The following is a 19,063-nucleotide window of genomic DNA, read 5'->3' as shown; positions in this document are numbered from 1 at the left end:
ACAGTGAAGACCGACACAAGTGATCACAGTTCAAGGGTGTTTATTGAACTTTCAAATGGGTTGGTAAAAAGCCTATCTAATCCTAAATCTAAAGATGGGAGCAAGCTACAACCATCAAATAATAACAACGCAGTCCTAGTAGAGTCTTGTCAAAATAAAAGTCACTATACTAATACACCTATTGCCAATCCTTACTTCTAAATACAAATGGTGTGGGAACAATGTTATGCAAAAGAAAAAGGGTTCAAGAAATTATATGTCGGGATAGTCGAGCCGTTGGCTTCCCTTCCCCACGTTTTCAGCACGAGACAAGGGGGCACACACAAGCTTAGCACATACTTTGGCTTCTCTAGCACGAGGATGCAGTTCAGGACCTTCTGTGTCAAGGTCTCTTTGCCATTCAAAGTCTCTTATTTCAGAGGGCCTGATGCAACGTATAAACATAAAGTTCCTTTCTTTTCAGGATTTCACATGCACAATTTCTCTGGTGGTTCACTGTTCACCCCGGGTCTCACTTCGTCGGGCTCAGACCCACTTAAACACAATGTTCTCAATTGGCCTCCCTTGATCGGGCTCGGGACACTTTATCACATTTTCCAATCTTTCCTTTCTGTATCAAAAATCGATGACTTTCGACTGTGTGCAGGATTTTGCTTGAGGACCACTTGATTCACAAACTGTTTCTCCTTACAACTCTTTAACTTTCACTTCTGATAATTCTCAGCTGTATACCTCACAGAGACCTTCGATTGTGCATGCACGCTGTGCCGGACCAATATGTCAACGGTATCGTATTGTTCCCTTCAAAGTTCAAGCATTCATCAGCAGTTTAACTTTACTCGCGTCTATCATCACACATGTTTTTAACAATGTTAATTCCATTGCTCGTTATGAAATGTTGCAGCTTGCAACCTTGTCTTCAACACAGACCGGTCTGGTATCAGTCTCCCCAACACACCGCTGTGTTTCTCTGTTGCTACTTTGTTCCTAGAGCCAAGGATGGTATCACAGCGGGTGCTGCTTCTCCCCGACTCGATTAGGCATGTAGGAGGAGCGCGGGGTACCTCTGTCACACAATGCAGGATTCTTCAGCCTGGTTTCTTGGTCTTACGTTTTCTGCCGAAAAGGTCAAGCGTGTTGCCCTTCTCACGTCATTCTCCCCTCGTTCAGCTGCCGACTCGAAACAGCTTTTTCTTCGTGTGCTCTGCCTCGCTCAGAGTGTGCTTTAGTGCTCTGCCTTTTATCCATGTGGGGAAGTTCAGTAGAAGTCAGGTGCGTGTGATGGTCAGTAATTGCCTGACCTCGCCTGACCATTGTATTGGGACACATCAGTTATACTGCTTGAATATTAGTCCGTTTTCTTCCAGAGCGGGCTGTCCGTGTGAAAGTGTCCATGTAGGAAAAGGAGGCGGAGGGGGCAGAGTCCCTACTTATCCTACCTTGTAGGATGGGGTAAAGGTGTAACAGGGAAGGGGATACCGCGTCTCACCATCCAGTGTCCCACTTCCACTCCCCGAAGACCCCTCAACAAGGTGATCCTCCCGCAGTGGTCCAACCCCAGGAACTGGATCCAAAAGCGATGGCTTTGTCCTGGCCACCGGCATGACAGATCCCTGGGGACTAGTGGGTGAGACATGGAAAAATTGGCATAGTTGGGCCACGTTAGACTACTTGTTCGCTACTAATGCACTAGTAGTAAGAGTTCTTGAGATGTGGATCATTCAGAATAATATTAATAATAGTGACCATGCAATTCTCTAGCTGACCTTGGGAAGGGGAGATAAGGATTCCAACTATTCCTATAATGGTGGGTTGGAACCAATCATGCAGGAAATTGCATATGTTGGGACACTAAACAATATAGCTAAAGCCATGAATGTTATTTCGCATTCCACTCTACATGAAATTCCTATGCTTACCCCTCCTTACAGCCAATTAATTGGAGGATTGGCTGAAAAAGATTGCAGTAAAGTGGGTGCTTGCAAAGGCAAAGGATTAGTTGTGACTGACAAAGAGCATGCAAATTAATTTGATGTGGCAATTTGTGATGTTAAGAGAGATTTTAGAAGAGTTCTAAGGAAAATCATGAATAGCTCTTTCTATATGCAACAAAAACTAGTGAGACAAAAAGGCAGCCAAATGTGGGTCAAATTGGGTCAGGCGTTGGAAGCTGTCTATTAAAAATGCGAACTAGTACCGCAGGCATGCTGGGAGCTCTACGGAGCAGGAATACCCAATCTATTTGGCAACTTTTGTCTGCTGCTATAGGCAACAAATCCAAGGCAATTGTTAACTTGATTAAAGAGGAGTGGATTAGGCACGTAGGGAAAACCCAGCATATCATTGTATTACCCACCCCAATGGACCATAACATATCGGTCCGGTTGCCTCTAGAGTTAAACCATTGGCCATTGGGAAATTGAAGTCCTCTAAGGGTCCGGAACTAACAGCTTAGCAAATGCTGTGCTTAATAAAGGACCCAGTAGGAGGGGCAAAGATTCTCGATTTGCTTTTCAAAAGGTCTGCACTGAACACACCGTCAAGAGGTGTAACAGGAGTCTACCAGATAATTAAAGGCTGCTGTCCAAGTTGGATGTTGCTGGATGTTACTGAAAGGCTCTTTGTCTCCTGTGTATCAAAGGAACTCCAGTCTCGTTCCTTTTCAGACAGGCTTCCGGTCCGGGTCATCTACTGCTCATGGCTCATAACATAAGGCTTCTCGATAGGTTTATAAATGGGGCAAAAGGAAAAGACAGACCCACGTTATATGTGACGTTTGTCGATTTCCGGTCTGCATTTGACCGGGTTGACCAACCGATCTTGTGGGAGAAATTAGCAGCGATGCAGTGCCCACCTTGGCTGCTATCTGTAATTCAGTTCCTTCATTTTAATACACAAGCGCAAGTTTGCTTAGATAACAAGGGCCCTATGTCTACCCAGATATATGTAAAAAGGTGAGTCAAGCAAGGCGGTGTGCTGGCTGCCCTGTTGTTTAATCTATATCTGGTAGACCTGTCGTCACGATTAATAGCTAAAGCAAACTGCCCCACAAAGGTAGGCAAGAACAGAGTCACCAGCATACTTTATGTTGACGATTCGGTGGTGCTTGATCACACTTACATGGGTATGAAGAGCAAGCTAAATTAACTAGCGGCATTCTATGAAGAAAATACATTGGAAATAAATCTAAGCAAGACCAAAAGCATGCTTGTGACAGACAGAAAGGTGAATAGAGCAGTAATGATTACCACAATGATCTGCATCGAATGTGTGAGAAGCTATATATACCTGGGCCTGGAAATGTGTGCAGTGGCGGATTACTGTCATATTAAGGAGGCGAAAAGTAGAAAGGCCTGGCAGCTTACTTACCTGTTTGCTAAATTTGCTAGGCAGACGGCGGGATACACTATAGAAGGCATCCTGATTCTGTACAGGCAGTGTTTCTGTCCGACGGTGCTTTATGGCATAGAGGCCTTGACTATGGGTGAGGTATCTTGGTTGAATCGCCTGGAAGGTTTATTCTGGCGAACAATCCTAAATTGCACCCCTCTACGTCAATGGAATATCCAAGACTGGAGTTGGGGTTGATCTCCCTAAGTCACCAGCTACTGAAATAGAGGGGAGAAGGCGTCCTCGGCATTCCCGCAGTTGAAGACAATAGGGGAATATGCTGATATTGAATTCAGAAACCGGGGAAAGAACTTTGAAGGTTTAAACATTGAGTTCTTCAAAAGTATAAGTTGGGTTCCACATTTTGAAAATGGCAAAAATTACGAGGACCGCAAAAATTATTTTCAAAGGAAGGCTGATTTATGGGTTGGAACAAAAACTACAACAATATAGCCAAGTTTGCAAACCAAAATCAAACAGAAAATGTGACCCATAGATAGCTGAAACCACAACTCTACCTATTCCGTAGCCCAAGCCCAGCAGTCCTTAGTCTGATATTGCTTTTGCGTACAAATCAGCTCCTTCTGCTCACTATTCGTGGAGCCCAACTAAAAATGCCTCTAGAATTAAGATACTGTTGAATATGCAGAACTCCTGATAAATCCGAAACAGCAAAGCATATTTTTACTGATTGTAGGATGTTGGGACTGATACACATATGTATCGTTGTAAAGTTTGTATATATTTATGAAGTAATTAAGACTGCAGACTTTTGGAATTCTTCTAATTCAGGGTCTGACTCCATGCACATTGTACCTATCGCATATGGGTAGAGATGGCAAAGTATTTGAAAGTTAGTACCTAGCATACTAAGATTAGGGAAGGCTATAAACAGGAGCACTAGCTATGAGTGTAAGTCCTATTGAGATGTGACTGTAGGAGTGCACTGTGGGAGCATCACTCTGTATCTTCCTTTGTAGTTTTCTACCTCCTTGGTAGCAGGCGTTGCCTACGGTATTACTGTACATTGTACATTATTTTTAGTTGAATTAATGTTATTAGTAAGGAAATTAAGAAATGAAACATGTATTTGTTCAAATGATTGTTTGAGGCTTTTGGTCACTCTGATGAAGTTGAAAAGAAATGGCAAATTATGACTAAAAGTTGGAAATATGACCAATGAAGTTGGTTAAACTAATCAAACAAATTGTTATTGTATTTTTTTTACTATTTTAATTGGATGAAATTTGTTTGTTCTTAAATGTTTTTAAATTTTGAAAAAGTTCTTAATTAACTGAATACAAATACAAATAAATAGACATTTTAAATTAATCTAGTCATACAGAATATTATGAGGTACTTGGATTAATAACAGGATCACAATTGCAAATTGGCAGTCTGGACCATGGAAATTTACCACAGGTGATTGCTGCCGGCAACATGTGATGACACTTGGTTAACATGATCGATTGGTGTCCCCTTAATTTGTGGCAGGTTGCCCTACCTTAAAAAACATAAAGGAAGGTAGTAAACCAAATGAGTTATTAAAAATTGTGATGACTCAGAGTAAATGAACTTCAAATTCTTTCCTTTCTTCACTGACTTGCTCAGTCACGTGACTGTACCTAAAGAATATCGACCGGTATTAGCCACAGAGGATCTCATGTTCAATATTAAGAGCGATTGTTGATGAGAGAGGACAATGCTTTTATTAGGTTTGCGCTTCCCTTTGAGTGTTACCTTCCAGCTGGACTATCAAAAAACATCCAGAGTTCACGGAAAGATCCTCTTCTAGAAACCTTATCTATTGCTATAGAAAAGGTTGTGAGGGCTGTAATGTACTTATCATGTTTTTTGAGAGGTTTGAAGCCAGCCTTGCCCTTTCAGGAGGCACTATAAAATTATTTTATTATATTACATCTTATAGAAATATTGTGCATCAACATTTAGAAAACTTTAAAAAGTCTTTATTAAATATGACCTTGACTTCAGGCATCCACTTGTGTGATAACTGTTGTCTAAACAGATTGCAACTCTTCCAGTTGTGGCGACTTGTAAGTTTCTTTATAGCCGTTTTGTGATCCTCCATGGCTGCAGCATATGCTACATTGCGAAGCATTTTTAAAACCATGCTTCGGCTGGCAACTACACCATGATACTTTTTGTTCACTAACTCCAGCCAAGACTTTTCACAGTGGAAGTCACAGAGTCATATATTTGTATTTACAATGAAAAAAAAAAAAGTTAAACGTAAATAAAATTACTTTGCTCCATTTTACATGTGCAAGGTGACATTACTTTTACTGCTCAAACAGATCATACATAGCGTAAAACTGTGTTTTCGAAGCTTTCTCGAAAAGAGCAATATAATAGGTGTTTGGCTACCGATAGACAGGATTCATTTGGCCTTGGGCACTTTTTTTTTCTTATGAAGAGACTATACCATATTTTTTTAATTTTAGAAAGATACTAGGTTCTGCAAAGTCTTTAGTATTAAGAATGCAACAATTAAAAGACTTTGAAATATTAAGAATATATTGATATTAATTTACTAAAAAGGTTGGCTAATGAACTCACTTATAACTAAGTTTGATATGTTTATATTTCTTATCTGTTACAAGTTAATGACTATTACTATTGACTTACTTGGTAAAGCACGATGAAGGGTGTGGCCTGGAGAATGGAGGGATGCTCACGCCTAGCGGCCTGCTCTAAATTTCTTAAAGTGACAACTTTCTTTTGGAGCTGATGGTTTCTAATCTACCTGCGGTGCAGACTTACCCAACCAGTTAGGTAGGGAGAGCCAGACAAAGTATATATTTAGAATTTGCAATTAATCTAATTTGTTTTACATACACTGCCCACTTGCTGTTCTGTTCAGTTTAGCTGCTTCGCAAACATGCATTTTCTCAGAATATCAAGGGAGGTAAAGTAATTAGCTTATGTGAAAGAATATATACATTTAAATGTTATGAATATTACAAAAGTAAACAAAAAGGAATAGTTAGATTGATATAACTAAACAACTTATTCACACGTAAATATTTATCCACATGTTGAGCACATACTGGAGATTAAAATTAAAATGTAATGCTTCCTGAATACAGTAGGCAGTCTCTTGCTGAGCTACCCATAATCCAACAACAGAATAACAAACATTTGTATGCACACAGATAAAAGATAATGGCAGTGTATATCTAGTTATCCTATATGAGGCATCCAACCAACTGATCTGTTTACCATACACTTTCAGTAATCTTGTTTGCCACTCACTTTGTTAACAAAATCAACAGAATGCTCTGCAGTTACATTTGTCCGACAATAAATATTATCTTGTGGTCTTTCAAGCTGCTACTTATTAACTATGTTGATCACATTTTCTTGATCCATCGTTGAGCATCGTCCCTCTGAGCTTGCTTTACTATTGTGAATATCCTATGTTGTTGGATAAAATATATGTCTTGATTGTTCTAGGCAGTCCCCGCCAGGAAGGATTTCTTGGGTACATATGCATTCAAGTATCTCATCATTTCTGATATATTTCTAACACCACTCTGTGTTAAAGCAATCACTTCCTGTTGTACTCTTAAATCAATCTTTTCACAAATGTTGACTAACCATTCAACAAAAACAAATATAAATAGTTTATATTATTTTTTGCAAAAGAGAGCATTCAAATTATAGTTACATTATGCAAGCCTAAAACTTGAATGGATGGCTTACACCTATCTTTATACTATATTACGTAAAATAGGAGAAACTAAGACACTTGCAGAAAAAAATTAAAATTTCCATGAGGCTTTTAATTGATTCTCACCAAAGAAGGTTCTCTACTAAATGAATTGTTTAAAGCTGTGCAGGATCGCATTTAAGCACATTCTCCTAATAATAGTCACATACTGTGTCAGTACTCAATAAACCCAATAATAGGAGCCTTCTGCCAAAGTGTAGGAGCTAGTGGGAAGGCAAAAGAAAATGCAATTTAAAAAAAGGAAAGGTATGGGTGAAGCTTTGTAAAGGACAACGATGGTGGTACATTCTTGATGCTCTGCTTATCGCCTCAGTTGTCTGGCTGCCTTCTGACAGTAGCATTCACTGAGTCAGTACCAGAGACAGAAGAAAGGTGGGCAATGCATAACAATACAATATTTCCGAATTAAACGCCAGAACTAGAACTGAGGTATATATGAAACATAAAATGTACTTGTTGTTATGATCCTGCACCATTTGAATTTACATACACTTCTTTCTTTCATGCTTCACCACTAATTGCATGGGATTTGTGATCTGGTGGCTTAGGAAATGTTGTTAAATAATTATGTACGCCTTTAACTTTTCCTTTCAGGATCCTCTTGTAGTGCCTTCCTCCATTTCATAGATGCATTTTCTTTTTCTTTTCAGTGTCTCTGTCAATCTAAGCCAAACAATAAAGACAAATAATAAAATATGAACTTGCAAATAGGTTTAAAGCGGTGAACTGCTTGTAAGACTTTGGTCAGCAAGGAGAGGTCCATCGTTTTCCTTTGAATATTGCAAAATGATCTGAGAAGGATCTCATTTACTCATGAGGCCTTAAGTGAACAAATCATAATTAATTCTTTGTTTCATAATTCGATAATATCACTGCATATCCTGGAGGGTATGCACAGACCAGTATTTATGAATGACAGGGCTAAAGTGCTACTTCTGAGAGGATTAGAGACGAAACGCAGGATTTTCCATGCTGACCATCATCAATTAAACATTGCAACGTGCCATCTTAGACGCATCGTTGGTCAGTGCATGTGTTTTACAAAAGATTAACATACAAAACTCTTTGTTTAAAATTACACACATGCCATTTGTCTTTCAGATGCATCTATTCACACACTGCATCATGAAGGTTCTCCTCTACGCACAGTGAGAAAGTGCCAGCTGGGAGCTGAGTGATAGGACAGGAAGGCACACAGGAAACCCTAAGCTCCCTAGTCCATCACAAGCCTCAATGCAAATCCTAAATGTAAAGATATATGGGGATACCTAATGATACGCACTAACCCTGCTTGAACCTGGCAGCAAAAACACCAATCTGCCTGTTATTGGCCCTCATTACGGGTCCGGCGGAAACCGCGCCGGTAAAACTGGCAGGTAGCTGCCAGACCCGTAATGCTTTACCGCCGCCCGACTTGCCGGAAACACCGGGGCATTACAGCCCCAGCGTTCCGGAAAGTCAGGCGCCGGTAAATTGCAAGTCCCCATTCCCATGGAGTCCCATAGGACCCGCCCGCAGACTCGTAGTTTGCTGGTCCAGAAACAACGGTGCCTGTAAACGTACCGGACCGGCAAACTTGTAATGAGAGCCACTGTCTTATAAAGCCTGCACCATAAAGTGTGTGCTTACGTACTACTGTTTATGCAAATAGATAGCAGCAAGAACATAGTCACATAACTGTGCTAAGCAGATAATACAACTTTGAAGGATTTTGCAAGTACATCAAATCATGTATATTGCTATTAATATATTGACATGTACCATTAGGTCTCCCCACATGTCTGTGTGTGAAATTACATATAGATTACTTTTTTAAGAATGGCTTTAAATATAATTCTCTTTACTATATACAGAAACCTGGTAAAAACTGGTCTTAAATGTAACAGACTTTATAACATCGCCCCCCAAAGAATGAGTTTTACTCATTTTCAATTGGTATGACTAATAGCAGTTTGTCTTGCTTGTTATGATATTGCAGATAATTTAGAATTAGAAACAGTCTCTTTTCTACAGATGGAGGGCTCTTTGCAGTTTTGAAACCCGGACAGCCAGCCAAAGTAAGGCAAGCACTATGCTACCCAGACCTTTTGCCACTAGAGGTTTTAGTTCAAGGCATAACTTAGTTCTAAAAAAATAGATCAGCAGTGATTGCTAATAAAATGTTCTTGATTAGCAAACAAACATATTTGATTAGCAATTTTGCACTCATATTCTGAATTTCGCCACAGGTTATTTGTACAAAAGACATAAAATGACCAGCTGTAGAGCATATATGTGTACCGCTAAAGACAATGAGATGTGTCTGTAAAATGTGAAGGTTTGCTGCGTGAATAGACACAAATAAATGGGCATGATAAAAATGCTCTAAAAACTGTTTTCAGTGCATGGCTCTGTGCAGGTGGGTGCCATTTGTGTTGCAAGGGGCAGCCTGCGCTGTGATGAAAATCTAGCTACCTTGAGGAAAGCATTAAAGACTCTACTATTCTATTAGTAACTTCTTTCCTGGTCGGGTCTTTTCAGCCCCTTTGTTTTCTCTCCTCTTTTTCAATCTGTCTCTCAACCGCGCCCTGATGCCAGTGGGCTACGGCACTTAATAAACAAATAAATAAATATGGATTGTATGCTTGACCCATCATTTGCTGTGTTTGAGGTTCGGAGGTTTCATACATCAAAAACAAAGATGTCACTGGAAAGCCTGAGACTAAGGGCCTCATTACACGGACGGCGGTGGACCAAGGTGCTATTATAGCACCTTGGTCCATGCCGGTAAAATACCGGCACCGCCTTGGAGGAAAGGGGAATTACCGCCCTATTCCAAGGTTGGTGGGGCGGTAATTCCCCCTTCCCCCATTGCCCTTCCCCATTCCCATTTTTGCCCCATGGGGCATAATGGGAATGGGGAAGGTGCTAATTACGGAACCACAAATTGCGGTACCGTAATTAGCTCCCTGGCCCCTTTGCGGGTTGGTTTTTAACACCTGCAAAAAGCAGGCGTTAAAGTCTCCAACCCGCAAAGGGACCTCGTAGTAAGGCGGTAAGGGTTAACGGTCACCGGTACCATTAACGGTGATCGTTAACCCTTACCGCCGTCCGTGTAATGAGGCCCTAAGTGTGTAATATGGTGTTGCGTCAGGCAGGGTAATGAAGATTGCCAAAGCGCATAGCGCAGGAAGTCTTGATTCTATTAAAGACACGGAGGCGAGCATTATCTTATTCTTCTTTAATACTGCTTAACACATAGCTCTTCAAATCATGTATATTTTTCTTTTTTTTGTTTTTTTGTTAAACAATGGATGTAAAAACAAACTCAAAACTTTATCCAACATGGGTAATTTAAACCAGACTAAGCCATGTCTCTACTACATTTCCCATGAGGCTTTAGGTGGTATCCTGTAGTCTCAGCCTCGGTGTGAACCACCAATAGGGCTCCCTTTCATAGTATAAGTCCTCCCTTGACTGGGTGCTTTCCTCTTCTTTTTCGTTGCTCTGCCTGAACTCGCATTAAAAGTCTTTCTCCTAGCAACTGGTATATTCCTTCCTGCCTTTAAGTAGCGAGGGCTGCTCTCTCTCGGGTACAACATTGCATCACCCTCTTGAGTTTTTCAGCTCTTCCCCTTAAATGAAAAACCAAAATAGATATGTTAGGGTGGGGAATTCACTGCCTATTCTTCATGGAAAAAACATCACATTAATATCGTAGCTGCCAAAACGCTCATATAGCGTCATTCCCTCAGGGAGGGATAATGCTCTTTAATAGAATCAAGACTTCCTGCGCTATGCGCTTTCGCAATCTTCATTCTATGACAAGACCGGAGGCAAGCATTATGCTTGTTCAAAGCTTTGAATCACTGCAGATGCAATGTTCGTTAGCGGTTTAAAATAGAAGGTTCTCAAAACGGAATCACTAGACCAGTCTGCTGCCATCAAGATCTCCTGCAGCGGAACTCCAGCTACGAAAGCTCCCGAAGCCATGGATCCCCTGGTCGAATGAGCTCCGAATACAGAAATGTCTATGCCCGCTAGTTCCATAATTTCTTTCACCCATCTTGCAATGGTGGCTGGGGCAACGGCTCTATAAGGTTTTCTTCGCGCAATGAGAAGCTGAGTGACATTATGGGGTCTAACGGCTGCTGTTGCTGCCTCATAACACTTAATGCATCGCGCTACGCAGAGGTTGCTGTTGTCTGGGAAATAGGGATAGTTAATCACTTTTGAATGTGTCTTAGTACGCTGCGACAAGTTAAACGCTACGCCTTCTGGATAAAAGATCTTCCTGTCAATCTCTAAGGCCTTAACGTCTGATACTCTCCTGCAGGAAACTAAACAGAGTGACGTGGCTAACTTCCCTGACAGTTGCCTGTTCGATAGGTCGTTTCGTGGCCATTGTTCGAACAATTGTAAAACTTTGTTAACGTCCCAAAGCGTTGAATATCTAGGTAATGGCGGTTTAGTAAGCTTCACTCCCTTAAGGAGTCTAGTCACTGCTGGATGCTCTCCCACTGGATTCCCGTCTATGTGCTCGTGAGCCGCAGAAATGGCTGACCTATAAACTCCTATTGTCCTGAAAGCCTTTCCACTAGCTGTCAATGATGCTAGGAAATTTAGTATATGTTCTATAGGAGCTGAAACGGGAGAAATACTCCTCCCCCTGCACCATCTGACCCAGGCTTGCCAAGCGGAATCATAGCTCCGGATTGTGGATGGAGCCCACAATACCTTGATAAGCTCTGTAGCTTGCTCTGAGATCTGTCCTGTGGGCAATCTTCTGCGGGAAATCCATAGAAAGTTCCATCAGAACTGGAAACCATGCTTGCGACTTCCATTCTGGTGTCACTATCACTAATTCTGCTCCTTCCCTGCGAGTCTTTGCTAGGGCCCTCGCCAGCAATACTTTGGCAGGTGGGCATTCAGCCTTGATGCAAACAGATCTATACCGAAAGGACCCCATTTCTGTTGCAATTTCTCGAAGACTGATTCGTGCAGCCTCCAGTCGCTGGAGTCTGTTAGATATCGGGAGTTCCAGTCTGCCACTGTATTCTTCACTCCCGGCAGATATTCTGCTTTCACTGTTATCTCCTTTTCCAAGCAAGCATGCCAAAAATCCTTTGCTAATTCGGCTAGCATCTTGGATTTCGTGCCTCCCAGCTTGTTGATGTATCTCACAGCCGAGATATTGTCAATGCGCAGGAGGATGCAGCATTTCGCTTGATCCTTGGTAAATGCCTTGACTGCGAACGATCCTGCCAACAGTTCTAGGCAGTTTATGTGCATTTCTAACTCTTCTTTTGACCATTTTCCGCCGGTCTCGATGAGCCCGCATCTCGCACCCCAGCCTGATCTGCTGGCGTCTGATTCTATGATCATCTCTGGAATGTCTCTGAATATGGCTCTGCCATTCCAGGCCTCCATGTTGCTGAGCCACCATTGAATTTCTGACTTGCTGTCTTCGTCTAAAGGCACTAGGTGATGATACCTCCATCCCTTCTGTAGGAATCTTATCTTGAGCCTCTGAAGAGCTCGATAGTGTAAAGGCCCCAGGAATATCGCTTGGATCGATGCTGATAGGAGACCCACTATTCTGGCTAGATTCCAAAGCGATATAACCGGCTCCTTCAGAGCTGTCTTTAAATCCTTCTTTATCGCTCTGATCTTGGGGACGGGAAGTTCCAGAGAAGCTTTCCTTGTATCTATCACAAAACCCAGAAACTCTATACTCTTGCAAGGCACTAAGGGCCTCATTGCACGGAATGCGGTAAACCATGGTGCTGTTAGCACCATGGTTGCCTGCCGGTAGCATACCGGTACCACCATGGAGAAAAGGGGAATTACCACCCTATTCCAAGGTTGGTGGGGCGGTAGTTCCCCCTTTCTCCATGGCCCTTCCCCATTCCCATTTTTGCCCCATAGGGCTCAATGGGAATGGGGAAGGGGCCAATTACGGTACTGCAAATTGCGGTACCGTAATTAGCACCAAGGTCCCTTTGCGGGTCCCAACTTTAAGGGCTGGTCTACACAAGCCGTTAAGGTCGGGTCCCGCAAAGGGACCTCGTAGTAAGGCCGTAAGGGTTTACCGGTACCGGTGCCCGTACCTGTAAACCCTTACCGCCTACCGTGTAATGAGGCCCTAAGACTGCACGGAGCTGATGCTAGACCGAAAGGCAGGGTTTTGAACTGCCACTTCTGGCCCCTCCAGATAAACTGGAGAAATCTGCGGTCCTGAAGAGCCACAGGAACTGTCAGGTAGGCGTCCTTCAGATCTAACCGAGCCAACCAGTCCCCTTTCCTGAGAAGGTCCGCCAGCAGATGGACTCCTTCCATCTTGAAATGCTTGTAGACCAGCCAGCTGTTCAGCTCCTTCAGATTTATCACAGGTCGAACTTTGCCTTTTCTGTGCACCAAAAACATGTTGCTCAAGAAACCTGATGAATGCAACTGCGCTCTCTCTATGGCTTGCTTTTGCGATAACTCTTGCAATTCCCTGTCTAGTAAGGTCGCTTCTGCCGCTGAACAATGTAAGCGCGGAAGGGGCTTTCTCTGCTTGGGGCAACTCACAAAATCTAACCTGCAGCCCTGCGCTGACTGCAGTACACAGTTGTCTGCTGAAAGCTTTCGCCATTTGTGCATAAAAAGTGCTGTTCTGACCCCCACTGGTGGGTATATCGCCTTGCGTACTCTCACCTGAGTTATTAAACTGGTGTCTGAAGTAGCCTCTTCCCCTTATTCCTCTGGAGCTTCTGCCTCTATTTGGGAAGAAGGCATCTTGCTGGCACCATTCCCAGTACTGGGCTCTCGGCCCTTGTGGCCTTAGGTTGGAATTAAACCTCCTGCTCGAGCAGTCTCTGTATCGGCTGGCCCTGGCAGAAAACTCGCCCAGGAAAAACCTTTCTGATAGAAGCCTTTGCTTTCTCCAGGGCCGTATAGGTTCCTACAAACCTGCTCATTTCTTTCACGAACGTGTCTCCAAATAGCAGACCTTGAGCGCCCTCTCCTGCTTCGTATGAGGCTAAGTCACTTAGCTTGTTATCTATCTTTAGCAACGTAGATCGTCTTCTTTCTGCTGAAATTGCTGAGTTCGCATTCCCTAGAAGACATACGGCTCGCTGAGCCCAGTTAGCTAGGACGTACGGGTCTACTGGTTCTCCAGTATCCTTGGCTCTTTCCGCGAGGTCCATAATTTTCGCAATGGGACCAGTCAGGTCCAGTACTTTATCTTGGCAGGATCACCAGGCGCGGTCCATGACCTTCCTCACATCTTTATTTGCTTTAGTAAAAAATGTAAGCATTTTAGGGTCTAACTCTGGAGTCTCGGTGACCTTTCCGCTCAGCTCCGGTCTGGGGCATTCTGATCTGAGTCGGAACCTCGTTTCCTTCTCAAGAGGTTTCCTTATTGTCTGCACCATATAAATAGCCACCCTTGGTGAAGGGGTCCATTCAGTGGACCGCGGGTGTCTGATTGCGTCCGGCTCGAACATATCACATATGTCCTCGTCAGGGGTAGCCTCCACTGCGCTGGCTTTGCTCTTCTCTGTTTTCGGTTTTTTAAGAGGCTTCTCTTTGCCCAACAGGCTCTTGTCATCTTCGTCTTCTCCATACCCTTCTGACGATGAGCTTTCGTTCCCCACATTATCTGCCCCTGGGGTCGGGGGTACGAGGCAGGGCACTGCTGATTTTGCTTAAAAGGCTTCTTTAAGTCTATGGAAAGCATCAGCTGCCTCCTGGGGCTGTTCTCCTAGTCCCCTGATAGAGCCCGGGAGGGGGGGGGGGGGTAGAAGAGCGTTTCCTCTTCCAGGCTACTTTACACCCCCTATTAATGTTCTCCAGAGGTCTTGTGGAGGTCCCCTCACCTGGATCTTCCTGACTGCCAGCTTTGGTGCCAAGTAAACCCTCCAGGATCTGGAGTCTGTCTTGTAAAGGTTGCACACCCTGAGCTACTGCTCTCACCAGTGACTCGCCCAACACTCTCTTAAAACTGAGTGAGAGGTCTCTCTCCTCTTCCTGCATTTCCTCTTCCTGCTCAATGGGGTAAGGTGTGATAAGGAGTTATGGAGTCTCAATCAGTTGTATGGGAGCCTCTGAGGAGTAGCTCTCCTTCAGCAGAAAAAATAGCCACAGAAGAAATCTCTCTTTTCTCTTTTTTTTTTTAGTTGCCTCTGGATGTGGCTGCAATAACGTAGCGGCGCGGGATCCCCGCGGACGCTGAGACTCAGGAGCGGAGGAAATGCTCTTGGCGCTACTGACTGAGATCCGACCGTTAAAGGATCAGGATCTCGCCGTGCGCATGCGCAATGAAACGCGCCGTCAAGCCCACGGCGCCACTGCCGTGTTCAGGGGGCTGGGCTCCAGGGGGCTCTGAGGAGGTTCGGATTACTTCTGCCTGAAAGAGGTGGGCGGGCCCCTAGAGCGAGCGATAACGCTCGTGGGGCTCCGCCTTCCTCATACGCTCATGAATGAATCGCGGTCCAAAAATAAACCGACGCGACTTCTATCCTAAATTATGTACGTTACGAGTATAATAATTCTGGAAGTTTAAAATGCGCGATATAACTTAACATTTAAAAGTAAACAACACTTGCGCGCGGCCTCGAATGCGGTAACATGCGAAATTATCAAAAGTGCTTGACAGAAACTATACACAGAAAGTTAATGGCACTAAAATGCAGAGATTCTACTTAGCTGTGTGAGCAGCAAAAAGAAGAGGAAAGCACCCAGTCAAGGGAGGACTTATACTATGAAAGGGAGCCCTATTGGTGGTTCACACCGAGGCTGGGACCTAAAGCCTCATGGGAAATGTAGTAGAGACATGGCTTAGTCTGGTTTAAATGATCCATGTTGGATCAAGTTTTGAGTTTGTTTTTACATCCATTGTTTAAAAAAATAAAAATTAAAAAGAAATATACATGATTTGAAGAGCTGTGTGTTGAGCAGTATTAAAGAAGAATAAGCATAATGCTCGCCTCCGGTCTTGTCATAGAATTGCCAACTTCAGGTACACAAGAAATCCCTTGCCTGTCAGTGATATCAACTGTTTTAAAATAGAATTAAATACCAATTTATGGGGTGGGTGAGGCTGCTAACAGCCCTTAAGCCCAAGCCTCAGGTGCAGCATTCCAGCCCTGTGCAATGATGAAATCACTTTTAACACTCAAAGCCAGCATCTGGGGTGCTGATACTTTTTTTTTGTTTTTAAGGTAACTAGGCATTCCCAATTCCTGATTCCCTTCAAAAGGAATTACACGTGTCCGCAATTGCAAATGCCTATTTCTAGGACCGGGATGTGCACAGGTAAGTGGGCAGAGAGATTGAGGCGTGGCACTCCAGACGAGACTCTGCCTGGAGCACTGCCTCCAGTGCTCCAGGCAGAGTGGGGGCAGGGGCGCAGTAGGCCAGAATGAAATGCAGGCGGCTACTTGCAGATTTAGCTCGCGCTCCCAGCCCCTGGATTAGCCATCTCACTCCTGCAGGTGCTGATATATAGTAGAATCATAATTGTAGAGCACAGCTAGCTTTGGAGGCCAACTACAGTATAGTGTATGGTATTGCAGCAGACCTCTAGCTGTACAGACTGGATGGATCTATTGATTACTACTTTGCATCTTCATTTTACCTAAACATCAGCTTTCCATATTCATTATGTAAGAAGATAGTAAGATACTAAGAAGAGAGGATAGCGCAGCAGGCAGACAAATGAGCAAAATAGGTGGAATATTCTAGTTTACATCTCGATTTTAGGCTAGCTGGTATAACGCAACAGGGTGGTAGGATCGAATGTCAAGGAGTTTGGGATCTGTTCATGGGTTGAGCACCACTTGCACAGATGTATGCCACCAGTAGTTCACAGTACTAGGTTTCCTATTAAAAGCATTTGGCAGTGTGATCATGTAAGTGTTCACTCGTCAATATGATACATCTTCCCATACAAAATGAAATCTAGTTGACACTAAGATATTTAGATACACTAACTAAAACATTACTGAAAAACATGGATACAACACATTGTTTTAGTAGCAATACTGCAATTATGCAACAACTTAACTTTTTTAGTAATAGAATTACAGAACTGTCTTTAAAGTTAACAAATGCTGGTATTTGCCAAACAAGATATAATTAGCTTACTTCTGGTTTGCAATTATTTGAAATATAAATAAATAGCTTGTCTTGCCCAGCACTCCCACAAAGGCTTTTGACAATTTTAAAAGTGGGAAGATGATTACTGCTGCACTATCTCCCTTCCAGAAAAAAGAAGGTGGATTGAGAGAAATTCAAGGTGAGCTTTCATTGAGCAGGGTATTTTAAATAGCTAACTGTGCTACATAAGAATTTCCGGCTGACAATTCCAATTTCGAATCTGGATGCTGTTTTTAAAGCAAGTTCTCAGATGTAGCATGCAACGTTATTATATATTCATGCACACATAATGAATTCCACAATTTTGTTCTTAAGGTAAGTTCAAGGTACCAGGTGCAGTTTGAGTAATAAATGTGCACGCACCAAGTGAACCACTCGATACATCACAAAATGGTCAATCATAATCACAAGCCTTACAACATTCATTATAGCTACCCTCCATGAAAGAATGAATGGGACTAGGCCGAAAACAGCTTATTTTTGCTTTGTTAATAACTTTTTCATTTTTTAACGAAGGGGGCACACCCTTCCTCATTGAATGTTTTGAAAACTCCTGGATGTATTTACCCCAAACCTCTCCCGGAAATCAAGTCACACTTCCTGCATAAGTTTTTTCTTATTTGGTCAAATCCGACCAATGTTTTTTGTGCTATGGCTATCTCCCAAAATTTAATTAGCAAACCTACAGAATTGCATAGCAAACTGCTATGCAGCACTGCTTATTTTATGACTTTGTCCTGAAGGACGTTAATGATATATAGGGCTGAAACCATTACAGTATACTCCATTATCGATTTAGTATACTTCCCCTATTGAAGCAACTGCTCCATTTATAGGAGTGGTCTTGTATAATTCTTTTTTTACATGACTGTGCAAACTTAAATCTCATTTCTTTTTAAGAGGACGTTCAATTTTTTTTAAGAAGTATTTTCATTGGCATTTCCAACACCACAACATTCTCCCCGTCCCTTCCCCAACCTTAAACGAGTGGACATCTGAACGCAATTCTAACATCATGCCCTTTGCCGACATCAAACCAACCCGAGCACCCTTAGTCTCTGTGGGCACATGGCTGTCCTAAAGTCATTCTGGAGAAGCATCAAAACCAAGTCCCAATCCTCCTTGAACTTTTGAAGGTCCCCATGAATCGAATAAGGCACCCACTCCAATGCTACCAAGGATCATAGCTTGGCCATCCACTCCTGCTCCGTAGGGTCCACCTTGCTCCTCCGTTTCTGTGCCACTTGTAGTAAGTCTGCCATGCTAAGTATCATATAGGCTTTTCTGTGCACCTTTGAAGACAGACGACAGTACCTCAAGGACATCGCCCATCCCCAACATCGCCTCCTTGAAGTCCCTATGAATCTGGGGGCTAATGATCCCCTTCCTACCTGCATTAACCCAGGACCCAGAAAGCCTATATGTACCTGCACTCCTACCAAACATGTTCCCAGGTCCCTACTGCTCCACACCCCCTCCAGCATTTGCACAACACTGCCAGGTACCATTTATGTAGCTTTTCAGGTGTAAGGTGCCAATGAACCATTACTTTGATCCACATTTCCTGGATTTGAATTGCTCTTGTTAATTTGGGTATGCTGCCCCACACGCGGGCCCATAGATCCCTATGTACTGTGTGTCCCGGGGTGACTTTCCATTGTTTCATGTGCAACCAGTCTGGATGCCCTGGACATTTGGAAAAGATTTGGTAGAGTGCAGCTATCATATGCTTGTGCCTGAGGTTCGTCGTCACCTACCTTTCAACTGGGTGAGTTCCCTAACCACTGCCTCTTTAAT

At 43.0% G+C, this 19,063-nt stretch overlaps 1 long non-coding RNA gene across 1 annotated transcript in view; it reads right to left on the bottom strand.

Moving 5' to 3' along the window:
- Positions 1 to 3,788: 3,788 nt before the first annotated feature.
- LOC138532508 (uncharacterized) overlaps positions 3,789 to 19,063 on the bottom strand; it is a 262,327-nt gene continuing 247,052 nt past the window's right edge. Inside the window, exon 4 of the long non-coding RNA XR_011284857.1 lies at positions 3,789 to 7,804. This is a non-coding gene — a long non-coding RNA (uncharacterized lncRNA). The remainder of the gene's footprint in view (positions 7,805 to 19,063) is intronic.

Source organism: Ambystoma mexicanum, chromosome 1q (genome assembly GCF_040938575.1).
Source record: "Ambystoma mexicanum isolate Mex_15411 chromosome 1q, UKY_AmexF1_1, whole genome shotgun sequence".
Classification (NCBI taxonomy): domain Eukaryota; kingdom Metazoa; phylum Chordata; class Amphibia; order Caudata; family Ambystomatidae; genus Ambystoma; species Ambystoma mexicanum.
This window is presented reverse-complemented; position numbering and strand designations above follow the sequence as displayed.